This window comes from Ursus maritimus, unplaced genomic scaffold (genome assembly GCF_017311325.1).
Source record: "Ursus maritimus isolate PB19 unplaced genomic scaffold, ASM1731132v1 scaffold_33, whole genome shotgun sequence".
Lineage (NCBI taxonomy): Eukaryota > Metazoa > Chordata > Mammalia > Carnivora > Ursidae > Ursus > Ursus maritimus.
Genome location: NW_024425897.1, coordinates 4,802,609 through 4,814,063, shown reverse-complemented (window position 1 = coordinate 4,814,063; position 11,455 = coordinate 4,802,609).

Genomic DNA, 11,455 nt, shown 5'->3' with positions numbered 1-11,455 from the left:
GGGGTGATCACAGTGAGATATTATCGATGGAGCAGAAAGACTGTGGAACATGTGAGAAGCTTCCTATGATGGCTTAAGTCTGCAACAGTGTGGAACCAGTGATGGTGAGCTGGAGCTAGAAAAACAAATTTCTTCTCCCTCTCTTTCAAATAGATAAATCTTTGAGGGGGGCGCGCCTGGGTGGCTCAGTGCATTAGGCGTCCAACTGCTGGTTTCAGCTCAGGTCATGATCTCAGGGTCATGAAATCGAGCCCATGTCAGGTACGGCACTCTGCCTGAGATTCTCTCTCTCCCTCTGCCCCTCCCCTCGCTTGCACACAGACTTTCTCTCTAAAAAATAAATCTTTAAAGAAAAAAAGAAAGAAATTTCTTCTTCTACCTTATTTTCTCTTGCTTAGAAATTGTCATAGAGGGGCGCCTGGGTGGCACAGCGGTTAAGCGTCAGCCTTCAGCTCAGGGCGTGATCCCGGCGATCTGGGTTCGAGCCCCACATCAGGCTCTTCCGCTATGAGCCTGCTTCTTCCTCTCCCACTCCCCCTGCTTGTGTTCCCTCTCTCGCTGGCTGTCTCTATCTCTGTCAAATAAATAAAATCTTTAAAAAAAAAAAAAAAAGAAATTGTCTTAGAAATCAAATTTATAAAAACTTTTTATATTTTATAAAATATAAAAACATTTATATTTTAACACAAGCTAAACAGTTGTTGCTGTTACTGATACTGTCCTACTCCGGTTTAGATTTCGTGCATCAAATGTGGGTGACTTCATGCTTGAATGTGTATTTAATTGATAATATTCAGCCTCAAAGATTTTGAATGAGTGCTATTGCTTTTTTATTTTTTTATTTTTTAAAGATTTTATTTATTTATTTGACAGAGAGAGAGACAGCCAGCGAGAGAGGGAACACAAGCAGGGGGAGTGGGAGAGGAAGAAGCAGAGGAGCCTGATGTGGGGCTCGATCCCAGAACGCCGGGATCACGCCCTGAGCCAAAGGCAGACACTTAACAACTGAGCCACCCAGGCGCCCCTGCTTTTTTATTTTTTTAAAAGCATTTTATTTGAGAGAGAAAGCAGAGCAAGAGAGAGAGCACAAGTTGGGGGGAGAGACAGAGGAAGAGAGAAGCAGACTCCCCACTGAGTAGGGAGCCCAAAAGGGAGCTCGATCCCAGTTCCCCGGGATCATGACCTGAGCCAAAGGCAGACACTTAACCAAATGAGCCACCCAGATGCCCCAGTATTGCTTTTCAAAAAATGTTTGGTCTTTAAATTCCTCAGGGTTGTTACATTTCTGTGGACCTATCACTTTGCCTTTTAGGTGATACTGAGGAGATTTTAAAAAGACAGGGGGGGGTGTGGTTAAGAAAAACAAAAACTCTAAGTGACTCTCCTTCCATAGACCATATGCTTTTATGGATATGCATTTCTTCCTTCGCCTCTGTGTTTTGGAAGCACGGAGTTTCCACAGTCTTGGAGTTTCAAGAGCAGTTGAATGTGAACCGGTGATTCGCTGCAGCCAGTCACCGCTGTCCAGCAGCTGTGACCACTGGCTCTCTTCACTGTGGTCTGCAGTGTGGAGGGGCATCTGAGGGGCGGAGTTAGCACCTACACTTTTCCTAATTAGCTTTCCGTCTAGAAGCTGGTTCCCCTTCTTTTCCCATCCCTTCCCAGATTGATACCTTGAGTCTTAACCTCTCCTCTGAGCTTCCGACTCAGCTGGACATTTCTACCTGGTTATGGAGTAGGTATCTCCTACTTTGGATTCCCTCCCTACCTCAAAGATGTTTCTCTAGCTTTCCTCATCGCCATAGATGTCTTCACTGTCCATCCAATTTCTTAGCCAAAACCCTAGGTTTGGGTATTTTACCCTCATCCCCATCAACGCTACTGCCCCTGTCTCACAGAAGTCCTTCAGTCTGTGGCCACAGGTGGCCATGATAGCCCAGGCCACCATCCTCACAGACCACCGCCATCGTCTCCTCACCACACTGCTCCTGGGGCTCCTGCCTCAGGAAGCCCTTCTCCATCAGCAGGCAGAGTTACATTTATAAAAATGTAGACCAGAGCCAGGGCTCCCCTGCTTAAATACATAATTACATTACGCCTGGTCTGAGTCCACACTCACTCCCCTGTTGGACTAGGAGGCTATTGGTCATCTAGCCTCTGCCTCCCTCTGCGGCCTCATCCACTCTCCAACCACTTGCACCAGTTCTGCGGCTTTTGTTTTCTGGCTCAGTCACTAGGGCCTTCTCGCAGCTAGACCTTGGCCTCTAAAGCTCTTCCCCAACTCTTGGCATGGCTGGTTTCTCCCCTCCCCAGGGGGGGCCTTTCCTGACCACTGTGTCCAGCGGAACCCCTGCTAACTATCTCACATCACACTGCTTACTTCACATTACAACCCTCTCTCTACCTGACCCTTTTTATATACTCGTTGACTAGTTTACTCGTCTCCCTCAAGAATGTAAGCTCTGTGTGACCACAGGCCTGGGCTCCCCTCCTGACCAGTACATCCCCAGACCTGGTCAGCCTCATGTATGTATGATATGGTTGACCACATTCATTGTTCTGGAAGGTTCTTTGCACACTGTCCTGACCCAAAACCCCAAACATGCTTCTCACCAGCCCCAGTGAACATCATCCCAGGGTTCCCCCAAGATTTCTTACCTAGTTTCTCACCAGTCTCCTGTAGACCGTTCTCAGCATAATAGGTAAACATCGATCGAGTGCTTCCTCTGTGGCAGGTAGTGTCTCAAGTGCCCTGTATGCACTGTCTCCCTTAATTCTCATCAACTCTATAGAGACAGACCCTTTCTTGGCAGGGAGGCCTGGGGGAGAGAGGGTCAGAGGCCTTTCTCCTGCTGTAGCCTCCAGGCACCTGTGACCATGTCTGGGAACAGATCGGTGGATTGGTAGTAGGCTGTGGGTGGTGCTGAGCTCAGGAGGGCAGGATGACCCAGATGGTCTGGTGTGATGAGCAAACTCAGGCTCAGACTATGGGCCAGGGCTGGGGTCCAAACCTTGGTTTTCCTGACTTGGGTGCCTAGTTGCAGATAATAGAAAACTTCTTGGGGTAATTAGAGAAATTGTAAGATTGGTGTATGTCTGCTTTTTAAGAGTTTGATTCCCTTTGGTTGTAAAGCAACCCTGAAATCACAGATTAGCACATCTGACACACAGCCCTGCTTCTCGGCCAGGCAAGATATTTAGCAGGCAAGACCTAGAGTTCCGTAGAATTCAGGGATGATTAATGTGCATCATTACTGATTTAATTAGTCCAGAAATGAGACTGGGTAAGAGGGCATCTGTTTTTAGTCTTCACTTAAACTCAGGGATGATTTTCAGTTGCATTTCTATACACTAACAATGAGATATAAGAAAGAGAAATTAAGGAGTCGATCCCATTTACAATTGCACCAAAAGCCATAAGATACCTAGGAATAAACCTAACCAAAGAGGTAAAGGATCTATACTCTAAAAACTATAGAATGCTTATGAAAGGAATTGAGGAAAGATACAAAGAAATGGAAAGCATTCCATATTCATGGATTGGAAGAATAAATACCGTTAAAATGTCTATGCTACCCAGAGCAATCTACACATTCAATGCCATCCCAAACTACCATCAACATTCTTCACAGACCTGGAACAAATAATCCTAAGATGTGTATGGAACCAGAAAAGACCCCAAATAGGCAGAGGAATGTTGAAAAAGAAAACCAGGGGTGCATGGGTGGCTCAGTTGGTTAAGTATCTGCCTTCGGCTCAGGTCATGATTCCAGGATCCTGGGATTGAGTCCCGCATCAGGCTTCCTGCTCAGCAGGGGAGTCTGCTTCTCCCTCTCCTTCTGCCCCTGCTTGCGTGCTCTCTCTCTCTCTCTCTCACTCACTCAAATAAATAAATAAAATCTTTTAAAAGAAAAAGAAAACCAAAGCTGGTGGCATCACAATGCTGGACTTCAAGCTTTATTACAAAGCTGTAATCATCAAGACAGTACAGTACTTGCACAAAAACAGACACATAGATCCATGGAACAGAATAGAGAACCCAGAAAAGGACTCTCAACTCTGTAGTCAACTGATCTTTGACAAAACAGGAAAGAATATCCAATGGAAAAAAAGTCTCTTTAACAAATGGTGCTGGGAAAACTGGACAGCCACATGTAGAAGAATGAAACTGGACCACTTTCTTACACTGTAGACAAACTCAAAATGGATGAAAGACCTAAATGTGAGACAGGAATCCATCCAAATCCTAGAGGAGAACACAGGCAGCAATCTCTGTGCCCTCAGCCACAACAACTTCTTGCTAGATATGTCTCCAAAGGCAAATGCAAAAATGAACTACTGGGACTTCATCAAAATAAAAAGCTTCTGCACAGCAAAGGAAACAGTCGACAAAACTAAAAGGCAGCCTACAGAATGGGAGAAGATATTTGCAAATGACATATCAGATAAAGGGCTAGGTTCCAAAATCTATAAAGAACTTACCAAACGCAACACCCAAAAAAACAAAAAATCCGGTCAAGAAATGGGCAGGAGACATGAACAGACCTCTCTCCAAAGAAGAAATACAAATGGCCAATAGATAGATGAAAAAATGCTCCACATCACTTGGAAATACAAATCAATACCACAATGAGATACCACCTTACACCAGTCAGAATGGCTAAAATTATCAAGACAGGAAACAACAAATGTTGGCGAGGATTCAGAGAAAGGGGAACCCTCTTACATTGTTGGTGGGAATGCAAGCTGGTGCAGCCACTCTGGAAAACAGTATGGAGGTTCCTCAAGAAGTTAAAAATAGAGCTACCCTCTGACCCAGCAATTGCACTCCTGGGTATTTACCCCAAAGATACAAATGTAGGGATCTGAAGGGGCACCCGCACCCCAATGTTTATAGCAGCAATGTCCACAATAGCCAAACTTTGGAAAGAGCTCAGATGTCCATCGAGTATATATATATACACACACACTTGTATAAACACACACACACACACACACAATGGAATATTAGCCATCAGAAAGGATGAATACTTACCATTTACATTGACTCCTGGAGGGCATTATGGAGCTGGAGGGTATTATGCTGAGAGAAATAAGTTTGAGAAAGACAATTATATGGTTTTACTCACGTGGAATATAAGAAACCCACAGGTATCCTTTTGCCACAACCTGTTACCAATCCACCGATCTGTTCCCAGACATGGTCACAGGTGCCTGGAGGCTACAGCAGGAGAAAGGCCTCTGACCCTCTCTCCCCCAGGCCTCCCTGCCAAGAAAGGGTCTGTCTCTATAGAGTTGATGAGAATTAAGGGTGACAGTGCATACAGGGCACTTGAGACACTACCTGCCACAGAGGAAGCACTCAAGGTTTACCTATTGTTTTTTAAAGATTTTTTATTTATTTGTGAGACAGAGAGGGCACAAGCAGGGGCAAGGAGCTCCCTGCTGAGAAGGGAGCCCAATGTGGGGCTCAATCCCAGGACCCTGGGATCATGACCTGAGCTAAAGGCAGATGCTACCGACTGAGCCAGCCAGGTGCCCCTAATGTTTACCTATTATGGTGAGGAATGATCTACAGGAGACTGATGAGAAACTAGGTAAGAAATCTTGGGGGGAGCCTAGAAGTGCAGTCCAGCAGGTCAAAAGGCAGTAGGTGAATCCTGCCAACCACCACGGAAACGAGCTTGAAAGTGGGTCCTTCCCCAGTTGAGCTTTCAGACAAGACCCTAGTCTCATCCAACACCCTGATTGTAGCCTGTGAGAGACTCCAACACCGAGTTCCTAAGCCGGCCCCCATTCCCAACCCACAGAAACTGAGATCATACATGCTTGTTTATTAAGCCACTAAGTTTGTGGCCATTTGTTATGGGGCAGAAGATACCTAACACAGTGGTGCTTAATGAAAAAACTGTTGCCAATGGGACAAGCTCCTTCAGATCCTCTGCTGTTTATATGTAACATGTGGGGACAGTCCAACAACTATTGATTCTTTTGGGATTAGAAGGCTCTCTTTCGATCTCAAATGGACACTCCCCTTTATGCCCTAGCAAAGATCTAGGCATACTGGAACCAAGAATCCTGTAAGTTTTCAAATGCACAGCAGATGATTACAAGCGTTTAGGCTTACTGAGCACTAAGGGAGACAGAATGAGAGTCCGTGTTACTTAGCTCAGGCTGCCAGAGGGATGGGCTTGTTTAGGCAGGAGGGCGTGCAGGGTGGGTGGCGCACGCGTAATGGAACGCCTGTTTGACAGTTGACAGCTGGGCACCCCTGGCCTTGAGGAGCTCACGTGACCTTGAAGTGAAGGAGGAGCTAGGCAGGTAAAAGCACAACTGGACATTTAGCCCTCCTTGGAATTTTTACAACTTTTATTGCTACAGCCAGGGCCTACCCTGAAAGATCCGTGTAAGCACTTGAAGGTGATTTAGTTTGATAAGCAGGCTTGGCATACACTGCCGAAGGCAGCTTTCTTCTTCCTACGACTTCAGGTGGGACAGGAAGCCTGGTGCAGCTTGGTTCAGCCAGATTCTCCTTATATTGTGGTTGACCCACAAAACTGCCCTTGTGTCGGGATCAGCATGAGGAAATGCAGTCTTTATGCTTTGCTGTACGTGAAGTTTGGGCCCTGAGAAGCTTCAAGGCAGGGCCAGAAACCCCTCATCATCTGAATGGACTCACAACAGGCATCCTCCAGATCCGTGGGGGTGGGTGTAGGACCGCTGGGGGCGTGGGGGCGGACACCAGTGCCACTTGGCTGTGGCACAGCTTTGCAGAGGGCACCTCTATCGGCAGAGCAGCTTGTCCTTATTAAAACATCCAGAATGTCCAGTTTGTTCTGCTGCTGGGGCCACGCATGCCCTAGTCCCTCTGTTCTAGCCTGTTCTAGCCTGGTTCCCCCTCACTTGCTCTTCCGCAAGCAGACCCCACCCCCACCCTGGAAGTGAGCCTCCCAACACTTTCTCCCTTTCATGGAGACACTTTCCCCACAGGAGGACCCTTCTTACCTGCTTCCAGGTCCTCCGGGAAGATGGCCCATTGACTAACGGGTAATTGTGTGGAATGATTCTCTGTGGAGCGTCTGGTCCACATATTCAACCAGAAGCTCTGTGAGGGCAGGGACTAGGGCTGGCTGGTTTACTTCTGAAGCCTCTGTGCGTATATTTAAGTGGAAATACCAAGAATATATGAATAATAACATAGGAATGAATGGACCCTTGTTTAATATGTATTTAATGATTTTTTTTTAACGTAGGCTCCACTCCCAACATGGGACTTGAACTCACAACCCTGAGATCAAGAGTCGCATGCTCTACTGACTGAGCCAGGCAGGTGCCCTAATATAATGATGTATTTCTATCTCAAGCCACGAGCAAATGGTGCTAACGAAGAAGCACTGGAGTCAGGAGCAGGGTAGCCTGTCTACACCACAGCTGTCACATGGTGTGGCCCTGGAGGCCTACCTGATGGCCCCTGTGCAGATGGACAAGGGGAAGAGATGAGAAGGATCAGACAGGTGATTTAATCGCTGATGTGCGTTTCCAAGAGAATTTCCTTCAAAAATTAGGAACAATAAGCGATCAGTCATGTGACCGGTACAAAATCGATATACCGAAATCCGTTGTCTCTCTGTATATAAGAAAATAACGGACAGAACATAACGGAAGACAAGTTAAAGCACCTAGGAATAAACGTATAAAGAAATGTGTAAAATGTATATGAAGGCGACTTGAAAGTCTCCCCGGAGGGTGCGGAAGGAAGCTTAAATAGGACAAAGGACGCGCGCCCCCTTCACCACTGCGCAGGACCCTGTAGCTTGAGTCACACGCCTGCCTGCGGGCGTCCCCCCAGACCAATGCTTTGCGCCCCCTTGCGGTTGAGAGTTCTCCACACACACAGGGAATGGTCTCAACCCTCGTCGGGGCATCACTGCGCTGAAAGCTGGACCCACAGTCCCACCCTCCTTAGGGCACCTCCATCAGCCTAGCATCTCCTTTGTTTAAAGGGTAAAACCCTACACTTAACATACATCCTTATTAGGATCTTACATGGCCTTTGAGCTAAAGTTTGGTGAGGGTTATATAACAATTATTACTGCTTTAGTTACGAAGTCGATTTTTTTTTTTTAAGATTTTATTTATTTATTTGTCAGACAGAGAGGGCACAAGCAGGGGGAGCTGCAGGGAGAGGGAGAGGGAGAAGCAGACTCCCCGCCGAGGAGGGAGCCCAACATGGGACACGATCCCAGGACCCTGGGATCATGACCCGAGCTGAAGGCAGACACTTAACCCTGAGCCACCCAGCCGCCCACAAAGTTGATTTTAAGTAGTCATCCGCAAATGCTGCTTTCCTCAATCTCAGCGTGTGAATGCGAAGCTAATTGGAATAGATATTTTGCATTATAGTGGAATCTGCTTTTGAAGAAAAAGATCCAATAATTAAGTCTGTCGGTTCTCCCTAAACTGATCTCATATTTAATGCCTTTCCAGTAACAATACCTACAAATTATTTTTAAGTGGAAAAGTGACTCTAATGTTGCCTCACCCCCAGCCCCCTGGGGGAGGAGGGGTCAGCTCTGGGCCTTCTCTCCATCTGAGGGCTGAGGGCCTGGGCCGCTGCTGGTCAGGGCTGCTGCTACCTTCAGGACAGGAAGGACTAGGAAGCAACAGAGCAGCAAGGAAGCTTATATTTGATCTTCCATCTGTCAGTGGAAACCTGTGGGAAGAAGCTGGCGGTGGGATTCACTGGCCACTTCAAGCCATAGCAACGGTAATTAAGATGGCCTGGGTGAGACTGGTTTATGAAAAATTAAGGGCAGAGTGGACTCCAGAAAGACCCAAATACATATAGAAATTTAGTGTATGGAGGCATTTTAGTGGGATGAGTTATCCCAAAATGTCTTCCAGATGAATTGTATGTGAAAAATGAAATTATAAAGGTCCCAGAAGAAAACATGGGACAAGAATTTCCGTTTAATTCCTCATTATGAGACAAAAACTGGAAGTCCTATAAGGAAGACTGATATGATAAATTCAACCACATACAAACACATGCAAATTAAAAATTTCTGGGCGGAGAAAGCATAACGACAGTCAAAAGACAACTGACAAGTGGGGGAGAAATTTACAACACTTGTGTAAAGGGGCTTTAGATATTAAGAAAACTATTCTATAGAAAAATAGGCAAAAGACATGGGCAGTTAATAGAAGGGGAACACAAATAACTTTTAAAATTTCTTAAATAAGGGTGCTAATCAACTTTTAGATGATCTCCACCTCAGTGGTCTAGGCGGATGCATTTGCCCTTCTCACTCACGGGGCGGGGAGACGCACAGGGTGTGGTATATTGCACCTGCGCGTGGTGGCCGGGCTCCGGGCTGCGCCCGGTGCTCCTAGCTTCCGTGCTTCTCACTCTTCTTGGCCAGTAGGTGTCATGCTCTCCCTGGGGTGAGACCAGGGATACAGGTGACCCTGCGGACACATGCCATGACGCCCAAGGCCTCGGCTTGGAACCAGCCCTTGTCGCTGCCAGTCACTGCCTTTCCAGGGGCCAGAGCATGTCACACGGGCAAACCCAACATGGGGGCCTAGAAGGTGCGGGGTGTAATTCTGCGTATTACAGGAAGTCATGAAGAACGTCAACAACAACCACATTTGCCATGACGTATATCGTTTTGAATAGGTAATTCATGCACGCAGTATAAAATACAAAAGGTTTATAGTATATTAGTCTGCACACACCTGTCCACTAGCCACGGATGACTCTCTGAAGCAAATGAGTATGTCAGTTTCTTGTCGTTCCCGGGGGGTGTGAGAGAGAGATTGAGAGAGCAAGCCCTCGCATGTGCCAGGTTGACACTGCTCAGATCCCGCCTACTCACTTCACTGGTTCTGTGACCTTGGGCGTATGTGACCTGTCCTTCATTTTCCTCACCAGTACAATACGAATACTAGTGTCTATTTCCTGGATTTTTTGTGAAAATGAGTAAATATTTGTAAAATGCTTAAAACAGTGCCTGACACATAATAAATGATATAAAGTTTATATATAATTGTAGGGGCTATTGGGGAGGGGGGCAGAAGAAGGGGGAGAGAGAATCTTAAGCAGGCTCCACACCAGCATGGAGCCTGAGGTGGGGCTCAATCTCACAACCCTGAGATCATGACCTGAGCCAAAATCAGGAGTTGGATGCTTAACCAACTGAGCCACCCGGGGAACCCATATAATTGTAGTTTTATATAATTATAGATATAATTTTTAAAACGCAAGTCAGTATACTATATTTGCTTTTTTTTTTTTAACTTAAAAATATACCTCGGAAATCATTCTGTATCCACACATATAAAGCCTCCTCATTCTCATGAATGGCCACCTAGCATCTTCATGTGGCTGTACCATTATTTATTTGACAATCTTTATTTGATGGATATGTTGACTATTCTAGTATTGTTCTATTGTGAACAGCACTACTAGGACTGTCCACATACAGATGTCATTTCACGTATGTTCAAAGATATCTGTAGGATAAAATACTAGGAGTGTGGAATTGCTGGGTCGAAGGGTATGAGCAGTGTTAATTTGGATAGAGATTACCAAGTCGCTCTCCATGGTGGTTGTACAAGCTTTTACTCCTGCCAGAAATTTATGAAGAGTTTCTCTACATCCTTGCCGAGACAGTGTGTTAGTCAACTTTTAGTTTTCCCACTCTAATAGGTGAAAGATGGTGTCTGGTTTAATGTGCACAACGGGTTTGAACGCCGGGAGCAGAGCTCACCGTGGCAGGTACCTGCCAGTAGCCATCCCTCACCCACTTCCCACCAGGGCTGAAGGTCGAATGTGCCAGACTTTGGCTATCCTAGCATCCCCTGAAGCTGAGCCCAAAAGAGAGACCCTCTGAGGACAGGACCATCCTTCCCTTCGGGCTCTGGATGCTGTCACATGCGACCTGGAGCAATGGCAGCCATCTGTGGCCAAGTATTGACAAACGTGTGGACAAGAAGACACTTCTGAGAATGGCAGGGAAGAGGATGACGCCCTGGGCCACGTAGGCCACTATGGAGCTGCCAGCCCAGACCTCCTGCTGTCTTACAACACTAACAGCCAACACTGAGCTGGGATCCTGCACGGATTACCCTGCTTGGGTGCCTGGGAACCCTCCCACGCAGCGCCCCGTAACAGCACTTGCTTCTAGGCAGAACCCCGGAACCTCTGGACCAAGGTAGGGGGAGGGCTTGCCTTTCCTGGGCTGTCCAAAGCTTCTAACATGTTCAAGTATTAACAATTTTTGTAATGATGTTTTAAAAGGTAGACATAACAAATGAGTTTAGTGAGAGATTTTTTCTGCCAACATTCAGTAAACTTGATGGAAGCTGTCACTTATTAATTAAGGTATTTGGGCCAATTAATTGGGCAACCAAATATTACCTATTGACAGTAGCCCTTTTCAGAAGGCTTTTT